General features: G+C 34.1%; 1 protein-coding gene across 1 annotated transcript in view; it reads right to left on the reverse strand.

Moving 5' to 3' along the window:
* The window catches only part of CNTN5 (contactin 5), an 893,122-nt gene that overhangs the window by 76,761 nt on the left and 793,686 nt on the right, over positions 1 to 22,675 (reverse strand). The window lies entirely within an intron of this gene.

The raw sequence follows: 22,675 nt of genomic DNA on the forward strand, positions 1-22,675 counted from the left end.
CTGAGAGAGCAACAGAAAGTGATAGGCAATGCTGTCAGGCAAAAAAACAATCCCATTATTACTAAGGAGGTGTAGGCGTGTGGGCTACTTTTCAAGTTCAGGAAACCTAAAATGTGCAAATACTGTAATGTGAATATCAAATAGCTTAAGCTCTAAGAGGGGAAATATAAAAGACTCTGAAATCATCAGTATGCAGACCAAGGAAGAGTAAATACTGGAAATGAGGCATAGGAATTTTTGTGAGAAGTTAAAAGTGTGATTACATTATTATTGTTGTTGTTATTACTGTTATTTTTGGGTGGGGAGTACAATAAATGAGAAAAGATTATTTCCCTTTTGATCACAAAACTATGTATAAAAGTGACAATCAAGCTATGTAATGTACATAGACTCTAGCTTGAAGAAACAGCCATGATCTGTCATAAAGAGGAATATACCTTTATATTATTACTTCCAAAATAATGATTTCTAATAGCATTTAAAAATATGTACTTATATTTTATTGGCTAAAAGCAATCAGTTTTCTTATTGACATTCTTCTATTTCCTAATATGGACAATTCAATCTATGAGGATGCTTTTATTTCCAACAAAAAAACTCTGCCCTTAAGTACTTTATTTTCTGAATTAGTCTTGTGTAGCAAGTTGCTGTTTGGGTCTGGTGATTATGAAGTCTGAGCAGAAAGGGTGGAACTGGAATTATAAGGAGCCAAGAAATGGTGCATTGCTAAAGAAATGGACATGATTAGAAAAGACCTGTTGGTAGAAAATTTCAACAGGGAAAGGGCAATGAGATGAAGAGTTTAAAAACTTCTTTTGGAAATTGCATTTTCAGGAAATAAGAAATTAGTAGTTTTATCAAGATTGAGAAGAACCAGCAGCAGATAGCAGAGACCAGAGACTTAGAAGACAATGACTATTCCATCAAGAAGGTGACAAAATATTGGGATGGTAGGCAAAAGCGTAGAAAGTAATCAGGGGCAGTGGCAGTTTTTTTTCTCTAAAATAAATGAAGAAAGAAACAAAAATATGGAAAGAAACTTTTTTTTTCAAGAAGCTTACTCACTATATTTTCTTCTGGGATTTTTATTGTTTCAGGTCGTACAGTCAAATCTGGAAAGAAACTTTTGAGATGGCAATAAGGGCAGTTGAGAGAGCTCATTTGTGAAGGTTCTCATTCTTTTTTTCATTTAAAAGGAAAAAATCATCTTCAATAAGGAAAAGTGATTGGATGAAAATGGGACTGGGAGTTAGAAAAGAATGGGAAATGACTGGAATAAGTAAATGATAAAAGAGGAAAGACATGAGATACACATATTTTAGAAGAGTATTGCAGTTCAAATTTGGTTTAATACCATCATTTTGAAATGGAAGTGACTTGGCAAGGTCAGGCTGGAAAGCCAGGACCAGGGCCAGACACAGCAGTTCATTGGGTCCGTGCAGGTTTATGAGTTTATAAATTTGGTGTGGCTTATCATCAAAGGTGGACTAGGATTCAAGGGAAGTCAGAATGGTGTTGCCAGACTAGAATAAAAACAAGGAATCAGGGAAACCACGTTATTATGAGGGAAAATATAAGAACTAGAACTTGTGTTATGAGGAGAAAAACTGTAATTTGTAGGACATTTTTGAATAAGAATTTGTGTTCATCTGGAGTGAGGTGGAGAATATGATTACTAGGGCTGAAAAGGCCAAGGACTTAGAGAAGAGTATTTTTGAGGTGCCCCCTGTATGAATGTTTGAAGCATTGAAACAGTGACCAGGGATAAGATAGGGAAAATAAATGAGGTCCAGGTGCTGAAGAAAATGTTTAACAAGTTATTAGAGTGTAGTGACAGGGATAGGAAGGAGGGACTGTAATGATAATATAATAATGATAAGACTGTGAATTGTAATAATAATACTAACAGCTACCATATCCTTTCTGTGTCCGTATTAAGCATTTTGCAAACATTAACTTGTTCATGTATTTCTATGTCCCTGGGTGGGCCTTATTGTCCCTACTTCATAGAGGATATAATGGAACCTCCAAAAGATTGTTTAGTTAATAATTGACAGATAAATTATTTAGTCAATAACCATATTATGTGTTAGGTGTAATGCTAGGTGGTAGGTATCACAGAGTCCATTCTAATGAGAAGTTATTTGCCTAAGTCCCTGGGCCAGTGAACAGTATTACTGATATTTAGCCCTTCGGTTCCCATCTCCTTTTACTGTTTATCTAGGGAGTCATTTCAATTGAAGAAAGAAAAGGAAAAGAAAAAGCATGTGACAGAGAAAGGCACATTTAAATTATGTGGTAGGGAGACAGATGGCATTGAAGAAGCGGATTATGACTTTGTGGCAGCTTGTGGCCACCTTCACTCCCTTTCCTGCCTTTCCATGCAAGTCATTCTGTTACTGAAAGGTAAAGCTTACTGTTCTTTCACTTTCTTGAATCAGCTAGACTGTGAACATTCCACCCAAAAGACAGTGATATCAGTGCCATTGCTTGACTTTTGAGGAGAAATTGTAAGCAGTTGTGCAGCTTCATCCCAGGTCTTGTGGAATGCTTTTCGGAAAATCCATCTGCTTAGTTAGAAGTCTGATTAAATAAAGGCTGCCATTCTGTGAGGAAGTCCAGGCCATGTAATTGGAGAGACTCATGGAGAAAGGAAGGTCCAACTGGCCCCCAGCTATTCCAGGCTTTCCTGCCCAAGCACGAGACCTGGGAGTGATGAAGCCTATGAATGACTTGAACTTTAGCCACCACAAGGCTCATGTGCATGAGAAATCCCAAATAAGAACCTGACTGTGTCTGTCAGCTGCAAACATCATGAGGACAAATAATAGATTGATGTTTTAAACCACTGAGTTTTGGGGCAGCAATTATTGGAACAGACTTCAAAATAGTTTGATTTGACTTTGTTCATAGATAGGAAATTTGTAGAAGGATCTTCAAGATGCTATGAAAACAGACTTGAAATTTAGGAATATATTCAAAGATAATTATCAACATAATTCATTTGTTGAGGTTTTCTGTATTGTTCCATTTATTCTGTTCAATTTCAGCAATTATATTTATTTACCTCTGCAAAATGCATTTGTTAACAACCATCTATATGATATGAAATATTGTGGAAAATAACTTCATCAACTTAAATAAAATTATTTGCCTTTCTGAGTACTAAAACTCTATAAAATATTTAAATTAGTTCTCTTAAAAGGTATGTTTCCTTTAATAATAGGTAGTAGATAATTACACTAATTAAAAAAACTTAAGCTGGAATAAAAAATAGAATTTATAATATAATTAATAAACTCCCAAACATTTTTCTCTATATGTGGCTATTTCCCCAAATATAGTACATAGCAAAATCATCAGTGATGGTGAAGATTTCCTTATGCAGGATACTGACTGTGGCTATGCAATTTTCTGTAATTACAAATATTGTAAAGAACTAACAGTCCAATAATCATGTAATGCTCAAATAATAAAATCCCATGATAAAATATTAGGTAGCCATTAAACTTCCTAATATAGCAAACTAATGAGATAAGAAATGTTTACCACATATGTGAAAAAAGTGGAATGCAACATTATATGTAAATATAAGTGTATAAACAGTAATTTGCGAAATATGTAAAAAAAGAGACTGGAAAAATGGCGTTAAGGTATACATGGCAGTAGTCATTGCTTGGAGGTAGGGATGTGGGTGATTTAATTGCATTCTTTATACTTGTCTGGATTTTCAAATTCTGTACTGTAATCAAGTATTACTTCTAAAATTATTTTTAAAAGTCATTATTTTAAAGAAGGGCTCCATATCATTATAATATGACCTAGTCTAAGTCTATTCTATTTCACTAAACATTTACTGAATGGCGAGTATGTATAAAGCACTGTGCTGAGTGATGGGAGATGCTGGTGGGCAGATGAATGCTCTACAGGAGGACAAAATACGGTTCCAGTCCCAGCTGTGTGAAATCCAGTGGCAGACAGATTTTTTATGAAAAACAAATGTTCGGCCCTGATAATTTATGATCAAGTGCTTGGGATTATATTTTACATCTCATTATAATGCTTTCTACATTAGTTATAATTACTTTCTGTAATTTCCATTTGTTGAAATATTCAACATGGTACTTGGCATATATTAATTCTTCAATAAATTTTTATTGATGAAAAGATGAAAGAAAAATGGAAAAAAGGGCAGAAAGTATTATATTTTGAGTTTGAAATGTTGTCTAACAATTAATAAGTAAAAGATGTTTTAAAATTATTGTTGTATAAGACAAAGATCCAGTGTGATAGCTTTTTAATTTGTTATATCAAAATATATTTGAATTAACAGTTTTTTTGTCAACCTAAGAAAGAGGTGATAATAAAAATGACAGAGTAGTTCCATGAGTGAAGAATATAAACCTTCTCATATGATTTAATAAGACCCACTATTATTAGAAACTTACTATGAACATAAATTTTCTAAATTCTTGTAAATATGAAAGGTTTTTATAAATATATTATTGTAAAATATTATAGAAAACTGGTATGATTTACCTTTTAAGATAAATATAGTTTCCAACCAAAATATAAATGAAATGTATAGTTATTATATTAGTGTTGGTTTATCAATGTTCTATGTATAATAAAAGCATATTTTTACATATATCAAGTGTTGGCTGCAGTTAGCTTCTTGTATATATTTTGGAATGAATTACATTAATCTTATAATAATACAATCAATACCTTTGTCTTCAAGGCCTGTTTATGATGATCATATTTTACCATCTTTTGACTTTATAAAAAATCATGAAATGATCTCTTCAAATGATTTTACCACTAATTTACAGAAGATGTCTTTGAAAACATTAATAAAAGGTAAATATCTGAGAGATGACAAATGTATGACAGTAGCTAGTGTCTAATGTACACAGATGCCACTCATTTAACAGAAATCTCATTAATGCTGTACTTAGCAGTGTCAGATGAGCGAGAATCTGGAAAGGCCCCCTCGCATCCCCCTATTGACAGTGCTATTATATAGGATCACTAACATAAATATTTTATGTGGAAGTAAAAAAGTTAGAAAAATGGGCACGATTTCATTATTTATTCAAGGTGAAGATGTCTGAGCAAATGATGGAGCACAAAGGCCCTAGCAGAAGCCATGTCCTCATGCATTTGATCTTCTTTCCATCAAGGGGTCCCCAGGTTTGCTAATAGATTGCTATCACATTGACTCATTCCTTTGACCTCCTGAAAAACCAAATAAAATGTACTTTTTTTTCATGTCACCAGCGTAACAATAAAGCTGTTATTGTTATCCTGGTGACAAGAAAGAAAAAACTAAGGATAAAATAGTTAAGCAATGTTATATAGTCAGGGGATTTTAAATTACTAGGGTCATCTAGTTCTAACCTATTATTTTTCAGATGAGAAAGGTATATTTGAAATAGAAAAACTCCTCTTCAAAAAAAAATAAATAAAAGACCAAAAACAGTCCTCCTACTTTGGAGGGAGGAGGAGGTGAAGCAGGGGTCAACTTTAGTACATTCAAAGCAAATTATGACAATTTAATGTGGTAACAATCAGGAAAGCGAATACTGACTTCTTGTAAAATTATTGCCCATTCTCCTTTTAGATAACCACTTGTGGTACCAGGCATTATGGTCCTTGTGGTGTAACTGTACAACCCTTCTGAGGAATAATTATTAAAAATGTCTTCCTAAAGCTGAGAGTGACTCCTCTTGCACAACAGCTTTTCTGGCTCTTTCCCACAAGTTAGGATCACACTCTCTTCCTGATGCTGACACCTACAGATTCAACAATTATTCCTATTGTCACATTTTTTTTTTACACTGAGTATCTGTTCAGTTTTTTTTTCATTTTTATTTGATTTGGGGGACTTTCCTGTCATTTTTCTCACATAGAACTTTTATGTGAGAAATTTAACTTATTGAGATTCAAAACTTTAAGCAGGTTTTTTTAACTGTTTAAAAATAAAAGGAAAAAATTGGTACCAAACATGCCATGGCATCTTAAATTAGTTCTATTTTTTAAGCTGATAAATATTGCTTGGGGACAGATATACCTTACTTTCTAAGCACATGTAGGAATTTGTTGTGGAAAGAAGGAGGGAGGCATGGCAATGATTCATGGAAGCAATGTCTTGAATATGTCTTCTGATACCAAGTGTAGAGGAAACTTAGCCCCTGTTTAGAAGATTGGATTAATGATGTGGAATAAATTCAATAATTCAGGCCACAAAGAATACTTTTTAGTTTATCAGGTAGTTAAATTATATGCAATGAACCATTCAGTACAAAAACCTATCTATAAATAGATAAGTTTTATTTGTGTAGACACAAATAAAAAACCTATCTATAAATAACAATAAAACATTTCATTAAAAAGTAACAATGTGCATAAATGTTCTATAGCTCATCACCTTATTAATCATTGGTTGTTGATATTCTTACCTTTAGAATAGAATTATGAAGAACTAAGTTACAACCTTATTTAGGAAGTATGGTGTTATTGATAGTATACTTATTTTTATGCTAAAAGTGTCTCCTGACATACAGTTGACATACCAGGCTGGTGAAGTGTAACTGCAACTGGTATTGCATCTTTCCTTCTTTAACTTCCCTTCAGATGCTTCCTTACCATCCTGCTCCTCATGAAATCTAAGGGCCTTCTTAGATTTCTTAGATTTACTAATTTAAGTGACCCTTTCCCACTGTTCTCGATACTATGAGAATAACCATCTCTTCTTTATGAGGGGTAGTTAAGGATTGAAATGAGAGATAAACAGCTCAAATTATTTTCTTCAAAAACAATTGTGTTTTTAATGAATTTGGTGAAGCTCACATTTATCATATCTACCCATCATCATCATATTCATTATTATTACCTACTTGCTTACTTACCCACCTACATACCTACATACCTGTCATCCATGTTACATAGTTTCTTAGCATAAAATTCTTGTCTCTCTCCACTTTGCCTATTTAACACCCGTTTATACTTCAAATTTCAAATCTCTGCTTTAGTTTCACTTCCCTAGAGGAGACTTTCTCTGAATGCCCTACCTGGGTAAAATCACTCCATTATACATTCATGGCATCATGTATCTGTCATTCATAGTGGAAATCACAGCTGAAGCTTTCTACTTATTTACATGAGTCTTTTATTAATGCTGGCTTTCCTTTTTAGGTTTTAGGCACAAGAGAACTGGAATTGTGCTTGTAATTAGCTCACTACTGCATCCCCAATGCCTAGTACAGTGTTTGGCATGTAGCTTATTATAAATCCAGATTTATAATAAATGATTGAATGAATACTTTTTTTATTAACATAACAGCCTGGCATAGCCATTGAGTTATTCTGTATGTTTTCACTTTTGACCCATCAAGATATGAGAAAGAGTAATATATTTTTACAAAATCAGAGCACTACTCTAAAAAAATCTTACTATATATTAAAAAGTAAGATTCTAATTATGTTGGATCTTCTTTGTTAAATGCTACTAATTAGCTACCCATCTGATCATGGTGGCTTCTAAACAACAACAACAAAAACAGAAGCAGGCTATTAGTGTCTTTCAGACTTTGATTAGCAACAAAATCTCTGGCATGTTTGTAAAAAAAAAATGTAGATTCCTTGGCTGTTCTCAATAGCAACCAAATTGCAATTTCTGTGAATAGAGCCTCAGAATCGTAATTTGTGCAAGATGCCTAGGAAGTTTTTATGCACCTTCTATTTCAAGAAAAACTGATCTAAAGAAAAGATATTTGGATAGAGTCAGAAGAATCTTATTACAGTTTTGACTTTTTTAATGTTAAGAGCTTTGTGCAGGTTTCTGAACCTCATTAGTTTCAGTTCCTTGACATTTTTATAAAGCAAATGATAGTATTTATCTTATCCATTATTGTGAGAATTACTTAGGATACTGTATGTAAAAAGTACTTTGTAAATAGCAATACCAGCCTGGCTATGCCTCTCATTAGCTCAGTAACATTAACAATGTCATATGAATTCACAATGCTTCTTCTTTTTCTTTTTTTTTTACCAATATAAACAAGAACTACATTTGATTTTATCACCTATGCATCACATTTGATTTTAAAGAAGGATAGATGTGAAAATAATTTTAAAAGGAAAAAAGTGTACTATTGTTGGCAGATTCAACAAAGAATTCTTATCTTCTGAGGAGCTTATAATGTAAAATGAAAAAAATGGTGAAATAATAGTGATTTATTGCCCACCTATAAGGCAGAAGATATCATGCTAAATGTTATGTGTTTTCTCTCTAATCTTTATAGCAAATATGGTATTGATGTCTCCATTCCCCAAGTGAGAAGACTGAGTCTTATAAAGTTCAGATGACTTACCCAAGGCTACAAAACATTTCTATAGTAGATCTGGGGTTCAATTGTTATTCTTAATTGTATATGTATCTGAGTTTTAATTCCATGCTATTTATTAGAACATGGTACTACTTCGCATAGTTCAGAATAGACAAAAAGTGTAGATTTCAGAGGATTAAAAATTGTGAGTGGGGCAAATAATTTTGTATTGATTGAAAATGGATTTAGAGGTAGGAAATGTATGATAGAGATTAAATGAACTTTGCCGTTTACTCCTTAATATCCACTCCACTTATCCCCATGAAGTGTAGGGAACTCACCTCTAATTATTTGGGTGGCCTTGTCTAGTCTAGGTCCATGTTGACAATTTCACAGCTCATGTTAGTGATTGGTTCAAGAAGCAAGGTGTAAGCCTATCAGATCATGGATATGTTCTTATGATAATTTCTGGTTCTGGAATAACTGTATGGTATAAACTGGCCAAACCAAATGGAAGGTTGCACCTTTGTAGAGATATGCTAATCCTTTCTTCTGTTGTAAGTGAACAAGAAAGCATTTAGCCTTTATTATATGGGCAGTCAGGCTATGACTACAAGGAGTTTTAGGGTAAGGCCAACATTGTAGATGACAGAGTGAAGAGATAGAACCAAAATTGGTCCTTGAAAAAAACTTGAGAAATTGGGTAAACCAATTAAAAATTCTACTTCCTGTCATGAGAGCAAATACATTTCCTTATTGTTTAAACCAATTTGAGTTGGGCTTTCTATTACTTGCAATTGGGAGTATCCTAAGATATAAAGGATAACTGAAAATTCCCTTGGTTTATGAAAGATTAAAATTGGAACAATTCCTTATATGTGCTAAGACTAGTTATATATTAACATAAACAACCCAAAAAGAGAATGTCCAATAGCACTGAATTACTCCAGAGAAACCCTCTTGGAATTGAAAAATGACAAGTCAATTGGGAAAACTGACAGAACAGCTGGCTGACTAGAAGTCAAATAGGTAAACACATGCAATGACATTATTAAAATGATTTAAAATTTTTCCTATAGGATAATGGAAGAATCATTCTGGATAGAGACTTAGGACTTATTAAAGATGTACTATTATAATCAATATATCCTTATGACAATAAATTTCAACCAAGTACTGAAATCAGAGAAAAAACTTTAGATGAAAAATTTTAAAACCCATTTTTACAAACCCACAATTACATGTTCTGCATGTTTTTCATTGCTATAATCATTAAAAAAAGGGGTCTGAAGGGGTTGGAGAAGCCTCCACATGACAGCTAAATGATGAGGCTGACTAGATGCCATGACACCTCGGCTCTCATGCAGCCCCCTTGGTATTGTCCAGTCAAGTAACTTAGAAGTTCACTTCATATCTCAGGGACACAGCACGCTCTTTAGATACTGTGGCTGGAAGGATGTTTTTTTCAGTGAGGATTCCAAGGAAACAGTTTCTTTGGGCTGCTAGTTAAAGATGGAACAGGTGACTGTGTGTTTGTGTATGTGTGTGTAGGAAAAGGGGATCAGTATATATTCCTGAAGACTGGAAAATTCAGGGTGTTTTTGAAGAGAGGAAAAGCAGATAGCTTAAGTTTGATCAGAGTAGCAGAAGTTCCTAAAGGTTGGGAAAAGGGGGTTGAAGGAGGGCCTTGAACACCAGGACAGTGAGTCTGAACTTTCTTATGAAGGGAGTGCAGAGCCTGTAAATGTTCATAAATGGGAAGTAGACAAATACATTTGATATTTTAAAGGAAGAGTCAAAAGTTGGAACAAAGCATTAGTTTAGAATTTCATGTTTGGATAAATTGGATGAATAATTGTAAAATAAAGATGAAATCTAGAGGAGGATATCAGAAGTTTTGTTTTCAATTTAATGCTGTTAATTTCATTTAAAATAAAATCTGGTGATAACACTGAAGTGCAGAGGTTGGAAGATGCTAGTTGAGGCTGGAAGAGAACTGAATGGGTCAGGAATTGTTATTGTGAGCCATGTGATAGGGAATGAATAGTTGAATATTAATATTGCTGAACAACACTGAGAACTTATATAAAATGTGCAACATGATTTTATAGGGGATGAATCAACATTGTTCCATTAGATTCACTATGCTCTATGTTTGCAACAGAGGTGGCTGAGTTTAAAATTTGGCATGACAGATATCAACAAAGTCATGGATTTCAGGTTGAGGTTAACTGAGGTGTGGCAGGTGACTGTGCAAGTGAAGTTCATGTTAGAATCGGAAGAAGACTCAGTAAGTGTGGTGAGGCACTTGCTGCAGTAGATTAAAGCTGTTGTCAAAGGTTTCATCTCTCAAGTTATAGATCAAAATACATATAGCAAAGCTTCAAGGATGCAAGTTAGGGCCCTACAGTTGCAAAGAGGGCAAGATTATAAAGTGCTGGGCCCTTTTCTGGTTGATGTATCAGTTGAGAGTTTAAATCCTCTATTCAACCCCAAATCTTAATAGACACATAGGGCTTTTCTTTAGTACTTTTATTTAATTTTTTTCAAATATACTACATGTAGCCAGGACCCAGTATATGAATCATCTTTTCTATTTGCACTTACTTTTTATATTTAGGTCAACACTTCTTGCAAGAATGTGTGTTTATATGCTGCAAAGCACAGGGTGGAGTGGAAGGTGGGATGGAGTGATGAAAGAATGCTGAGGGTCTCATAGAGCATTATCTTGTTAAAGTTCTGTATTTCTTCTGTAGTCATAATTTTTGCCTTGATGTTCAAATGCAATCCCGTTTTGGCACTTTCTTCTTTCATTGGGAGTTGTTTCAAATCATTGCAACTTTCTGTCAGTAAGATGGTCTCATCTGCATTATCTTAAATTATTGATATTTCTTTCACCAATTTCACTCCTTCCTCTGAGTATAGCCTAGTTTTTCATATATGTTCTGCATAGAGATTAAACAAATTGGGAGACAAAAATTCACCCTTGTCTGTCACCTTGCCTAAAACAAACCATTTGGTTGCCATATACTGTCCTGACAGTGGCTTCCTGACTGCACTACATTGTGCATGAGGACAATCAGGTGCTGAGGCATGCCCATTTCTTTTGGAATAACCTGTAACTTTTTATAACTGATGCAATCAAAGGCATTAATGCAGTTTATAAAACATAAACTAAGTTATCCAAAGAATGCTCACAATTAGATCTCAAGTGCCTCTTCATTTTCTGAATCCAGCTTGAATACCTGGCATGTCTGTATCAGCCAGAGCATCAATTTACTCGAGTGGGAAATCACAGATATGGTCCTACAATCACTGCACTTCTTGGCAGGTCTTTCCTTGAAGCTTGGGCTACATATTGAACATTGTCAGCCTACGGGCCATTGTTTTGTTTTCCATATTTGCTGACATATTCTTGTTAGGATTTTGACAGATTTAGTCTCTGTAGCTTGAAATAAGTCTATCCAGCCAACCTGCACTTTCCACTACAGAAGAAATGGACAACTTTAACATAGGCAATGAAGACATTAAAATTGTTAAAGATTTTGCTTACCTTGGTTCAGTCATCAATTCAAATGGAGACTGCAGCCAAGAAATCAAGAGAAGGCTGAGAATTGGAAGGGCAGCAATGGCAGAATTAGGAAAGGTCACGAAGAGCAAAGATGTGTCATTAAAGACCAAGGCTAAGATCATCCACACCCTTGTATTCCCAATTACTATGTACAAATGCAAAAGTTAGACTGTCAATAAGGCTTCTAGAAAAAAAATGGACTCATTTGAAATATGGTATTGAAGGAGAGCCCTGTGGATACCTTGGGCAGCCAAAAGATGAACAAATGAGTCCTACAGCAAATTGAGATTGAATTATTGCTTGAGGCAAAAGTGACAAAACTAAGGTGTCCTACTTTGGGCACATAATGGGAAGGCAAGGTTCGTTGGAAAAGACAATAATGCTGGGAAATTAAAAGGCAGCAGATAAAGAGAAAGATCACATATGGGATGTATTGACTCCATAAAAGAAGCCCTAGGCTCGAGTCTACAGGAGCTGAGCAGGGCTGTTGAAAGCCATTGTGGAAAGCACTCATTTATGAGATTGCCAGGAGTTGGAGCCCCCTCAACAACATTTAAGGTACATACTCACACAGAAATGCCCAAGCTTCAAAGAATTATTTCATGGTTGCAGCCCTAGGTAAATTCTGAAATCCCTTTCCCACCACATCATTCACAAATAGTTTTTCCTCATATTTTACTGTGTCTGCCTCTCTCGCCTCTTTACATGTCATATCACATCAAAATATATTTAATATTAAATGTCTATGATTATTATTTTTTAAATTGCTACTCCATATGCTACTTAATCTTCCCATTTACTTGATTTATAAAAATATAATTACTGTATTTGGGGAAAAGAATTACATATTCATTCATTCATACATTTAAACTTGCTCAACAATATTGAGAAACTAACTCTGGGATAAGGAAGTAAATAAGATAAGAAACTACCTGTCCTTATGAGTTTTACTTTCTATAAAGGAGAAAACAGTCAATGAACAAATGAATGAGATCATTTCAGATAGTAATAAATGCAATAAAGAAAATAAAGTGGGGTGCAAATTGGTGGAAGAGGGGCAGGAAACATTAGATAAGGAGTTGAGAAGTAGATAAGAAGAAGCCAACCAGCCACATACATATTATGGGCAAGAGTTTTTTTTTTTAGAACATCAATGAAAAATTTTCAAAGTCTTGATGAGTTTTGGCATATTTGTGAACCAGAAAGGATTCTGGTATGGTTGAAACAAAATGAAGGGAGAACACAGAGGGTGATAACATTGGAGAGATCAATAGTACCAGATCGTAGAGGGATTTTAAGGCAATGATATAAATTGGATTTTATTAAGCATGTGACTGGAAGCCATTTGATGACTATGAGAAATGTCAAAGGAAAGAAGCCATTGAAAAACCATAGAGCAAAAGTGTGATAAAACCCTCAGGGACTGCAGGAGGATTTTGAGGAATATCCATTTAAATCTAAAAATGTATGAGAACTTTTTGTTGCAATAAGGTTTGGTGGCAAATGTAAATTGTGATGATTAATCACTTTTCCAATGTTGTTTTATTGTACTGTTGGCTGGTAGACGTTGTCAGTGTAGTTTCAATGACAGTGGTAGTTTCAGAGGATGCTTAGTATATCAGTCTCTTGCAGTCTTATTGAGAATATGATGACTCTTGTACTTCTGTTGTAAGCAAAGACAAAAACTTTACCACCTTTTCCCCGCATCAGTGGAACATGTAGTTGTCGTTGGAACTCCGACTCCTTTTGGTTAGATGCTGTGTGATTGGTCCAGACCAGTGAGCTGTGAACTAAAATGACTTGCACCATTTTTGGCTTGAAGCATTTAATTACCAGTGTGAAACTCTACATCACTGTGTCTAAGATGTTTATTTAAAAAATCCTTGTGTTCTTTTCCAGGTAAATACAAACACTTCATGGTCAGTTATCACAAACCTCACGTGAAAGGTAAATTAACCAAAGATTCGAGGTAGTTAAGTAGGCATATGTGTTTAATGTAGTATTACAAAATGAGTTGAAGTGGTACATTCCATATATATTCTAATATCAAAGTGATATTGTCCATCCATTGAAGGCGATCTTTCTGAAATGGAAAATAGACATTTTAGGGTCTATTGTACGAACTAGAAAGAAAAATTTTAAATAATCAGCTTGTTTATTTAAAATCTTAAATAGCCAAGATGCTATCCTGATATTAATTTATTGAGTATTACAAAAATTCTAAAAACAGATGAGTTAAAGAAATCCTTAGGAAAATACCATATGAGGTGCTAAAATATGCAAGGTACCATGTTTCTATAAAGCCTTATATAAATTCAATATTGGGTTTATTGTGTTTGAGTAATTACAATCCTGCAATGCAGATTAAGATCAAGAAAAAAATGACTACATGGACTTTTACATTTGTTCAGTCTCACTGTTCATTTATAAATAATTTATAGATATTCCTGAGACTTATTTTCCTAAATATACCATGAAGTGAATTTGAAACTATTTCCAATGACACATTAGGGCAACACATTTATAAAACCATTCTCTTTAAGACAGGTGCACTTGACAACATTATGGACTAAATTGTAAGTAGGAAACTTTCTTTAATATTTTGTTTTTCTGAAATACAAATACGCACTTATTTTAATTTATGTAGATTTTCTTTCATAATTTTTCTTAATATCAACGACATGTTCTGCAAGACATCTATTTGGGAATAGGGACAGGTTTCATAGTTATATAAATGAACAGAAATTGACAAACATATCTGCATCATTAATTTCACATATTAAGTAACTGAGTAAATCAATAGTTCCCCAAGGACCTAAAAATGAACATTATTCACTAAAGTGCTTAACTTTTCAGGCAGTGGCTGAGATATCATAGAAAAAAAACTGTCTTAGTGCTTTCTTGATGGCCGATGGCTTATACTTTGAGGATTTTTGCTATACAACTGTAAGACATTTACTGTTATGCGATGTACCATTAGAGCTTAGCATGGACTGATAGATGACTGCTGTCACATGATGACAGTGAACTTGATACAATTCCGATGCCTCCATCTAACTCATTTGGAGAAATGAAGGCAGTAGGCTCTTGAAAAAGCACTTAAATGAGCAGTCCTGGAGGTTGATAATTTGTAACAGATGTTCCTTATAATGGATGGATTACAGGGAGAGTGTCTGTAATGCAGACTATCTTGTTCAGTGGGGTTTGAACGATGTTGCTTATTAGCTTGACTTAACATTCTGTGAACTGAGGTGAAACAAATTATGCGAGCTTTGATTCACTGATACATACAGATCAGGTGATAAAAAGTCTTTGAAACGGTGATTAGGTATTTCAAGTGAAGTTTCCTAATAACAGATGTATTTCTTGAGTTGGCTCAAAAGAAATAATTATATGAACCAATAACCTCCTGAACAAAACATGTAATTCAAATAGACTTGTTTTATGCCATAGTTTTCTGTGATTAATAAACACTCAAATTAACCAAATAAGAATGATGACAAATGAGAAAGCTGACATTTTGATATAAATAATTAACTTGTGTGGTTTATAAAAAATTCTCTTTGCTTGTAATTTTGTATTTTTTACCTAGAATGTTTCAAAATCTAAGACACAATTCTAGAGGAACTTAAAAGCCATTCATACTATTGGTTTCATTTTTTAAAAAATCAAAATATTTATTTTATAAGTACTTCCAAATCCTTTAGAGTCCTTGGTGGTGTTGTTAAAGGCTTTCTGCTCTTTAATTTTTGCCTGGCTTATTACTAGGTATGAAAAGTCCTATGCAAACATTCACAGAATGCATATTTATGTGTTAAAATAGTGAATACTGTGATTTAAGTCAATTTAATAATACATGTTTGGTGCTCATTTTATATAATATCAAGTTGATGATGTCAGTGGTGAGAGTCACTGATAAGAAAGCAGCTCTCTTAGAACTATGACCTCTTTATTGTAGCTTCATCTACACATATTTTCCAGAATGAAATATAATTTGTGTATTTAACTTTTTTGACTCAGTCATTCTTCTGGTGAATTTGTGTAACTGGACTTGAAGCCCTTCAGTGTTATTTCACATATGGGAACTTCCCTTGAATACTAAGATAGCTACTGCATTTTGCTCAAGGACCGGTGCCTCCACACAGGATGTTTGGTTCATATAAATATGTGTTAATATAAGCAATCCACTTCAGGAAAGTGTTGCAAGACATCATTGACTCAGTTAATTTAATATACTGAGATGGCCCTGATGGTGTTTTCATAGTTTATCCTGATGACATTAAACTGGCCAAGAACACAGGGATGCCTATTGACATGCAAATTTGACCCCGAGGAAGGCAAAACAGTCAAAATTCTCCCAATAACTTTTAGAATTCATTACCAAATTGTACTTGTACAAAATGAACAAAAAATCAGAATATTATTGAATATTTCAGTCAATGAATAATCAGATAGGATCACTTTCTGGATAAGTTTAGACCATTTTCCCTGACCTTACATACCATGAACAGGGATGCAACTCCTTAATCTGAAAGATTAGGGAAACAAAAATTCTTCCTCTACTCAAGAATATCAACAGCAATAGCTACCATTTACTGAGAAGCAATTTTGCACTTGAAATCTCATTTCATTCTCCCATTCAACCTGTACATTAGATATTATTATCCCCAATTTAAAAATGAAGAATCCAAATGAGGCACTATGACTTGCCTATGGTTGTCCAGCTGGAGTCAGAGTGAGATTCAAACTCTGGCCTGTATTGCTGTTTCAATGCTTCACTGTATGGGCTGGGTAAAATGGTCACTATCACAGCCATTTTAACAACTTGAGTCATTTTTAAATTGGACTTAAGATTCAACTAACATTTTCTGAGCATTGGCTATAAACTGGTTCCCATTCGAAGTGCTCTGGTACCCAAAGGTCTTGCTTTTTCATGTCCAGCACTAATACAGACCTTTTCTGATTATTCTAATTTCATTTTCTCAGTGTAATAAATAATCCTTTAGCTGTCAATTTCATCTCTCAGCTTTACCATGCCTGCCTACTTTGAATCTTGTACAAGATATCTTCTCTTTTTAATAAACTGTTTTTTAAAAGCTAGGAACTATTTTTCCCATCCCCCTCACTTTTGGGGGATCTCAGCAATAATCCACAAGTTTCCAAATGTAAAATCTACTGATGGACTCAGTCAATAACATAGGGTAGAGACCCATGTGCTCATGATTGCCAATCTTTACATATAATTGATCAAATTAGATTTTTCCTATACATATCAAGCAATAAGGTCTATATACTTTAGTTTTTTTTTTAAATAAGAGATTTGAATCATCTATTTGAAAAACTTTTTTTTACCAAGAATAAGTCATTTTTTTAAAATCTTGGCATTAACAGACATCATCTGTTCAGTATTTTCCCTACTCTTTCACCTCGGTTGCTTCAACTCATTAGAGAGCTAATTGTCTTTGTAATTCCAAATTAAGAAGTACTTAGTGAAACGGAGACATTACCTTTGCCAGGTGTTTGGGAGGACAAAATCCAGTCTGCAATGAAAGTCAGTAAATGTTTCTTCCAGTCAACTCTAGTCCTCTCTCTGTTCAATATGCATGGTTTCTTGTGTTGTTCAGTGAAGAGTCATTCAGATACCAGGCTACATGTTGTATGGTGTTACACGAAAGTAAGAAAAGAATTAAGAATTCAGAATTTTGGAAGATGGGTTGAAATGAAACAAGATTTTGGGTTAGAGACTAAAGTGAACTCACCATTTTTTTCATCATCTTCCTTGGAGTCGTGATCAATCATTGGGCTGACATTCAGCAAAACTTTTGTTTAGAATTTGGGTTCTTGATGAATTAATTTGTGTTATCAAAAAAGGGCCATGTTGTATTCATGTGCTCTACAAGTCTGTATTCTAGGCTTCACATAAAAACAGATGACTAAAAGACACACTAAAACAATCTAACAGTCACAGAAAACAATGTATTCAGGTTTAAAAAATGGTCAGGTCTTAGAAAGGATTGGTGTTTGCTTTTGGCTGTGTCCATACAAAGTTTATGAAAAGTGAGCAAGTAGGGTGATCTTTCCAAACAATTCAAACAAACAAATGAACAGACAAAGTGTATTTTCAATATTCTGCCTAAGGAATATTCATGAATTTAAGGACATTCTTCTGAATATAAAATGCCATTTTGTTTTGTAGTGTTTTGCTTTCATGATCCTTGGCATAATTCATCCAAAACTGGGCAGAAAACAATGAATTAACAAAGATTTGAAAGAAAAACAAGAGGAAATGGAATGAATGTTATTCACTTTTTAAAGCAATTAGGAGTTTTGTTTTTTTCTCATAATTGTGGGAACTGGAAGAATGTTTAATTGAGAGAATAAGAAGAGATCATGGAGAAAGAGATTTGTTGTTGTTGATGCTTAGTATTCCTGATGGCATTTTGCCCAGAGTGATTCCATTCTATCAAAGCCTAGTGTCTAGATAAGAAGCTCCACAAGGTATCCTGAGAAAATAGTCATTAGATTTTGATATTTTATATAATTGGCAAAACACCAATTTTTTGACCTCTTGTGACCTCACCAGAGGTCAGAAGAAGTTCAGACTTGTCAGTAAGGTTAGTGGTCATCTAAGTTGTGGGGTATGAACATGGTGATCAATAATGTTGAGTCTTCTGGTTATGGGTCAAACAAAGATTTGGCACTTTGAAGGATTAGAGAACAGGAGGCCCATCCTTACAGGCTGATGGAGGTAAAAAAGTGCTGTATTTCCAAGTTTGTGTAGGGTATCTTCTGTTGTCTTTCTTGGCTTAGCAAATGATTACATGTTCTTTAATCCAACCCATATATCATCTCCTTGATAACAATTCTGTAACTCCTAAGCTGACCTTGTTTCTCCATTTCCTTGTTTCATATGGGATTCCTCTCTCCTCCCTTTTCATCCCCCTCCCTCCCTCCTTTCTTTTTTGCATTCCCTTTCCTTTCTTCTCTTTCTTCCTTCTTCCCTTTCACAAATATTTATTAATAGCTGTCAAGAACTGTAATGTGTCAGGAACTAAATAGGTTCAGAGAACACAATGATGAATAAAACAAACAGTTCGGCAATTGATGGGAGGCAGTATATTAATTTAAATGTGCACTTTGAAGTCCATCTGTCTGGACTCCATTCACCATTCTTCCACTAACTAGGGTGACATTTGACAAGCATAAACCTCTGTGAGCCTTAGCTTCCTTTTCTTCACATTGGAACTAACAATAGTACTCCTCATATTGTTTTCGTATGATGTGCTAAATGTACAAAGTGAAATAATTCATATGAAGCCTTTATAGCACAGTGCTTGGCATACAGAAAGAACTTAATAAGTATTTTTATTATTTTTAATGGAACTTATGATCAGAAAGCAAAATGTGCTGCTCAGATGTCTGTAGCACCACTTGTGTTATATTTTTAAAAGATGTGCCCAGGTCAGGGGCATAAGTTCCATGGTTAGCTGGTTCTTTGAACAGTGCCTGCCACTTAGGTATGCTCTATAAATGTTTGGTAAATAAGTATTGAATGGAATGAATGAAAGGTGAGCAAGGTTCAAGTTAAGCAACCTGCCCAAAGTCACATTACTAGTTGGAGCTTGTGGGGATGTGAAATGGTTTGTCTGATTTCAAAGCCCATGCTTTCCTTAAGATACTGCACCACCAGTCATGCCTTGCCACCGCTTGCCTTCCTCCACCTACTGTAATTCGTTATTATACCCATCATTCCACTAAATTCTCCCTTACTAAGGTCATCAATTACTTTCAAATTACTCAATCCAATGGTACATATTGGTTCTTATTTTATTTGTATTTGACACTGTTGCCTACTTTCTCCTTCCTGAAATTCTTTTTTAAGTTTATCCTGATGACTTCATTACCTCGGCTTTCCTCCTGGTAGCTGCTTTGTAATCTCCTTTTATGTTCTTCCTCCTCTTCAACATTAGTGTTTCTGGAGGTTCCAGTCTGAGCTTTTCCCCTTCTCATTTGTCACACACTGTCTCTGTAATTTCATTTCCATCTGATCACACTCAAATCTACATCTCAATTGAAATGTTTCTCACCTGGGCTTCATTACCACAAATCTATTTGCTTATTGGATCTTTCTCTCTGGAAGTCTTATCTTAAATGCTGTTCCTTTACCCCCAAGCTATTTTTTTTCTTTAGCTTCCAGATTACATGAAAAGCATAATCATTCTTTACAAGGGCGGCCACATAATTTATCATCTAAACCAGGAAAATTTTCAGTGTAAAGGGGCTTCATTAGTAATTACTCTGGCATTCCAAGTCTAACCTGGAACTGCCTTGGTCTAACCAAAATGCATGGTCTCATTCCCAATGAACACACAATTAAGCATTACAACTGGCATTCCTTTTTGCCTATTTCTCATTTTTTTTACAGCCAGTTAGCCTACAAGTTTTATAGATTCTGTCTCCATCCTCCCTATATATTTAAGTATGCACACTCATTTCAATCTCCATTATCATTGCCTTTTTTCAAACCCTTCTGTCTTGTTAGGATTACTGCCAAGGCCTCCCATTTGGTCTATTAGCAAGCCACTGGGTTTCATTCTTCATTAAAACACCCTCTTCAGTTTTAAGAATGAACTTCTTAAAGTGCATATATAATCATATCTTTTTCCTGCTTTCACTCTTTGATGGATGTCCATAATTTTTAGCATAAAAATTAAGCTCTTTTCCATGGCATTAGAAAGCACTTATTCCCAATCCTATCTTACCAATTCTTCCTCTAGCATATCAGAACTGTTGTCACCTACAGCAGGCAATCACTAAGCAATGAATGAAATCAGCATTTAAAACATAACCACACCAAGAACTTATGTCTACAAGTTTACATAAGTGTGAGGTAGTGGTAAATGTCATTTTTATGTTAGGATGGATATATAAGAAAAATAGATTAAGTCTGTGGAAAAAATACATAGTGAAATGTGATCACCTTACAATTTGTGACTCTAAAATATGTATGACATAAAACCCAGCTGACTAGAGTTTTTCTCAAAATGTAAAACTGAACTCAGAGTCTTGTTTCAAAATAGCAAAATGCTTCCATCAAGAAACCCAAAATATCTGAGTCAGTTGACTGAAATAGTAGTGTATAACAGAGAACATGGCTTCTAGCAGTTGCTGAGTAAAGAAAACACAAGAGATTTCATCTCTATCAGTCAGTTGTCTGTATACAATGATAATTCATTTGTTAGCAGGTCTACCATCTGTCTATTATTTTCAATTGTTTCAGCCAGTCAGGTCACCTGAGTCAACTGTCACTTCAGTGAGCCAAATTAAATGTTGGTGCAGAGAATCCAGGCATGAATATGATTGACCAAAAGATGTTATTTTTTAGCTAGTTGTTAAAAAGTTCCACAGGTTAGCAAGCAACTATATGAAAAGCATAATAAAAAAAGAAACTGCTGTTTAGTGTCTAAAATAAATTTTATATGTGTTAATTGATTAGTTAATCTAGAAGAAATCTAAGCTAGAAAAAAAGGTGATTGGCATAAGTTATTTAAACAATCTTATCTAATACTTGTGATACCAGGTATCTAAATGATGCAAAGGATTCCACTAAGACATTGCAGAAAAGAGATTTGATTTTCTTTAAGAGGGAGGATATTTTGTATCTCTATTTTAAAGTTTTTTTTACTATTGTAAAAACAAGAGTAGTAATTAAAAACTTCAGTTCCACTAAAAAACATAGATTATTTATTTATTTACTATTAATATTAACTAAGATTAAAATTACACTGAAAAATCTTGTCATCATCCATTGATCCCTAAACACCAGCATGCTTGCAAACCCAGCTTTACCTTTTGTGACTACTGGCTTTTTCACTAGAGACTCTTGAGTTCAAGATAATACTTCACCATATGAAGGTTGTGCAAACTCCTGGTATAATGTCACTGCATATTAGATCAAAGGTAGGAAAGAAAATTTAAGCAAAATCTATCTTCCAAAAGATACTTGTATTAAATACCTGTGCATTTTAAAGCTTGGGAACTTTCTGAAGTGGCCAGATGCTAAAGATAGATGATTATATTAATTTGGAATCTACATGGTTCACAAGGCTACTGCTATAAGAGGTGTAAAGATGGAGCATGTTAACACCGCTTTCATTCTCAGATCAACACATATTAGAAATATGTTCAAGGATTTCACTAAGCTTGAGTTTCCCTTTATATTTGTTTCAGAAAGTATTAATACTTGCATCATTCGAGAACAAAAGCCAAAAAATTCTTAAACTTTCCTTTCTTGTTTGTGAAAATTACTGAAGATTACAGCTTAGAATCTGGAGAGTATTTAATCAAAGATTCTAAAGTGGTTTCCATCATGGTATCTTTAGGTTGTTTTCAGATATTTGAAAACAAAACAACACATAACATCTCACACCTAGCTAAAATGCAGTCTCTTTGCTGTTGGTTAGAATTAAATTATCTAGTGTTTGGTAACACCAGCTACCTCATGATAATAAAAGGTTTTGGTGAGAATTAAAATAGAGATGTGAATTATATTTACTTCAATACAATAAAACCTTTCAAAACATAAGCTCGTGGAGTTGAATAATAAAAAAGATATTTTGTGTAAAAAGCTGGCAAAACTTCTGAAGAGGATCTAATATGTTAATTTTATAGATGAGAAAAGTGATTTAGACAATTCTGCTGTAATGGATCCCCTCCTTTTACCAAAGTCCATTTGTTCCTATGTATTAATACATGCTTTAATAGCAATGCAGGG

Source organism: Phyllostomus hastatus, unplaced genomic scaffold, assembly GCF_019186645.2.
Source record: "Phyllostomus hastatus isolate PE091 unplaced genomic scaffold, TTU_PhHast_1.1 phas_scaffold_317, whole genome shotgun sequence".
Lineage (NCBI taxonomy): Eukaryota > Metazoa > Chordata > Mammalia > Chiroptera > Phyllostomidae > Phyllostomus > Phyllostomus hastatus.